The sequence below is a fragment of the Furipterus horrens genome, unplaced genomic scaffold (genome assembly GCF_987537825.1).
Source record: "Furipterus horrens unplaced genomic scaffold, mFurHor1.1.pri manual_scaffold_2, whole genome shotgun sequence".
Classification (NCBI taxonomy): domain Eukaryota; kingdom Metazoa; phylum Chordata; class Mammalia; order Chiroptera; family Furipteridae; genus Furipterus; species Furipterus horrens.
Window position 1 is genome coordinate 187,360,920 of NW_028327172.1, and position 4,161 is coordinate 187,365,080.

Consider the following 4,161-nt stretch of genomic DNA (forward strand, 5'->3'; position numbering starts at 1 on the left):
AGCCTCGGAATAAACGCATGCGCCTGCGTCTGTCTGCACCCCCTCGCAGCACCCCTCCCCGTCCGCTCGGCCCTCTTTCCTGCTCCCCCAGGCCGCGGCGCTCACGAGCTGTACTGCGGCTGCGCTCACCGCCACCGCTTTCGCCTTCGGGACCAGGAGCCCCGCCCCCTTCTTAGACCACCAGGCAAGGCTTTACTTTGGGTAGTTGTGACGCACCGCTCTGATCCTCTCGTTACCTGCTGGCAGAGAAGTTCTAGAACCCCCTTTTATACCCTTGTTGAAAGTTACAGACTTTTCATAGAAGTCTCAGTTTTTAGTCTTAACATAATTAACTTCATTCTTTGAACCTCTGAGCCAAGTAGTGTAAAGTAGTAGTTACCAGGCATACGCACTTGAGTCTAGCCTGTGACTATGTCTAGAACCTCAAGCGTGGTACGTTACCTCTTTTGAGTCTCAGGTTTTTCTCGTCTGAAAAATGGAAATAACCTCATAGGGTTGGTAGGATTAAAGCAACACACCTAAAAAGAGGCTGAGGCATTCAGTTTTCTCTATTAATGCAAGAGTTTATATTTGAAAGCGGGGCTTATGACCTCTGTTCATCAGACATCACGCTGCCACACCTACCCACCATTCAGTTCATTCCTTTATTCATTCTCCACATGTTGAGGGCTTATTATGAGCCAGATACTTAAAAGTTATTAGTAGCTCAGCAGTGAACAATCTGCCCTACCCATTTGTTTCATCAACTCCTAAAAACCTCTCAGATTTCTTGCCTCTTTCCGAGCTCCGCTACTACCATCCTCATTTCACCTCTGTCACTGCTTCTAGAACTGCCCCACATTTATTCTCCCACAGATACATTTAAGAGAGACAGCCTGTGATGATCTATCTAAGGCACAAATCCAGTGCTGTGATTCCTTCCTTAGAGCCTTTTGATCGTTCCCATCATGCAGAGAATATAAGGCCCTTCATGGTTTGGCCTTTCTCTTGAGCCTTGCTTTCTTCTATTCTGTTCATCATAGAGACACAACCTGCACCTGTGCCGTGTCCTCACCCCCGTTTCCCCCAGCACTCTTTCCTGCCTTGTCAACTCTTACTGATATTTCAAAGTCCTGCTTTTATATTACCTCGTTTGTGTAGCCTTCTCAGAAACGCACCCCAATTAGTCACTCCTTCTTAGCACCTTTTTATACATACATTTTGTCACTACAATATCTGTTTTGCACTGTATCGTGTTTTTGCTTATGTCTATGTTACAGAGCTCCTTTAGAACAGAGACCTTGGCTTATAAATCTTTACACTCTAAATATATCCCTAAGATAATCGATATTAGTAATTAATATTTATTTTGTTCCTGGGAAACACTAAGCTGGTTCTGGGCTCAGGGCCTCTGCATTGCTGTTCCTTCCTTGAGAACACTTACCCTAGATGTTCACTTGGCTTCTAGTCTCAGTTTGCAGCTGGTGTCACCTGAGGCACTTTATCAAATAGACCTTCCCTGATCACCCAATTAGAATATTATAAATATTTCTTTCTTTTTTTTTTATAACTCAGCATTTCCTTTTTTAAAAGATTTTATTTACTTACAAAGGAAGGGAAGGAGAAAGAGGGAGAAAAACATCTATCAGTTGCCTCTCACATGACCCCACCAGGAGACCTGGCCCTCAACCCAGGCATGTGCCCTGACTGGGAATCAAATCGCCGACCCCTTGGTTCACAGGCTGGTGCTCAATCCACTGAGCCACACCAGCTAGGGCAATAAATGTTTCTTAAATTAATTTGTTGAATACGTTTTTATAAAAGAAGAAATAGAAAGAAAATTAGAAGACATACTGGGTGAACTTTATGATAAAGCAAAATCTGTTCTGTTCTTTGCTTTTTTACTAGATTATAAGATTCCAGAATTCAATTTATCATATTTTTTATATTTACTAAGCCAGGCCTGACATATTGCACATGGTAAATATTGATGAGTATATTTTCTGTTGCCCACATATTTCTCAGTAATGAAGTTAATTAGTAAATTGGATTTCTATTGATGAAAGGGTGTGGTACTTTTTCTGTGGAAACAAATAAGATTCTAAACATTTTCTGTGCTGGCATTTAGAAGTATTAAGTCCATTAGTAATTGGGCAATGCAACAATCAAAGAATTCAAACATATATTAGTAGGATCCAAACTGGAAGTTGATTCACATTTACTGGATTTATTAGCCAGTTCAAACTCTTGGTGAGTTAATCTGGAACTGTGAGATCACCAGAAATCAATCTACCTGGATTAAATTATATCAACTCACTTCAAATTACCTCCACTGAATTAAGAGCTAATGAAATGTCACCATAAGAAATGTCTACTCATTAGACCTAACCTTGAAAAGTTAATTATAAAGGAATTGCTTAGGGTACTCATTCATATAAATAAAGCCCAAGTAATAAATACCTTGATTTCAGTGTCAAGAAAAGTTTGTCTTATCAGATGAACTCTTGAACTTCCTGATCACAATTATTACTCAGCATATTTCCATTTATGCTCCCTGAGGGAAGAGATTATATCTTAGTGTTCAACATGTACTTATTGCTCAAAATGGAATGTCATAGAAAACAAGGAAAGAGAAGTTTTCAAGAAGGAAGGAATGGTCAATTATATCAAATGTTGGTAAGGACTGAGAACTATCCATTAAATATAGAAATAAGGTTATGCATAACTTTGGCAAATGTAGTTTTGTTAAAATGTAGATTACAATAGGATGAGAAAAGAATGGTTGGGAATAATGTAATGAAAAGTATAGAAAACACTGTATAAAAGCTTTGTTGTTTCGTGAAAGACATGCATTGGAGGCTGAGAGGAAAATAAGGAATGGATGAAGATTAGTCTTGTTTTTGTTTTTCGATTTTCATAGAGTCTTGGTGGTAATTGTCAAAGGGAAAGAACCAGTAAAGAGTTGAAAATACAGGAATGAGAAGGGATCATTAATGGTATAAGGCACATTTCCCAGCTGGTGGCGGTCCATGAATGTGCCACAAACCATTGACCTACTTAGCCTTCGAGATAAGCTGTAGGCAGAGCCCGCAGGCCAGTTCCCTGTAGTGTGAGCAACCTTCTTTGAGGTCCTCTGAGGGAAGCTAGTAGGGAATAAAGAAAGCCCAATGGCATGCCCGTGTATTCCACAGATGATGAGAACCATGCACGACATTCAGCTCTTCTCTATGTTTTAATGTCAGAAAATTCAGCCCAAGGGCGTGTTGCTGCCCATCATGGCAAGGAGCCCTTGGGGCTGTCAGAAATATTTATGTTCCGGGTGCCCAGGGAGCATGGCAACCATGCCAAGGTACAGCAGGGTGAAGACACAAGGAGACAGGACAGAGGCTCCTATCAGGCACAACTCCAGGGAGCAACTGTAAATCTGTCTTCATGTTAATTGGGCACATCTGGCCTCTTGTAGTTAATGCGTCCTTTTTAAGGTGTTCAGACCACCTGCACCTCTGAACTTCTGGTTGGATATGTTTTCCTGGGGTGTGTTTTGTGCTTAGTTTCCCTTTTACAGCAGAGGAGATTAAGAGAAGCATCCGTAAAATTAGGGGCTCATGTTTCTGTATTAAAATGAACCTAAGAAAAAAATAGTTGACTAATATCTCTGAGATCGTAAATTGTATAAAGTTATATGAAAGCACCTAGCACAGGGTTCAGCACTTAGTTTACATGCAATAAATGTGAAGGTTTTTTTTTTTTCTTTCTTGAAGATCCGAAGGACTAGAAAGGAATTTGGAGAGATAAACATACAGGTGATGTAGCCTAGATTGTAAATTCCTAATTAACAACCACAAATAGTTGTCTGGATTTCTCATTAAAATTTAAAACAAGAAGCTGATTTTTAAGGGCAATATAAGGCTCTCAGTGATGAAATAGTCCGGTATTAATCAATGCTGTTTGGTGGTTGAACCAATTGCTTTAGATCTTTGTTTTTTCTTAATCTCAGCTCCATCTCCAGTAGCCTGACTATTGTGTTCAAACATGAATCTGTCTACTTTGCTGTAACTATGTAAAAAGTCAACTCTTTGGTAGGTTAGAGAAGAATAATTTTTTCCACATTTAGGTGATTCTCTTTTGCTGAGACTCTTTTCGCTACAATGAATATTGGAAAACAAAGACTTTCTGAATAGC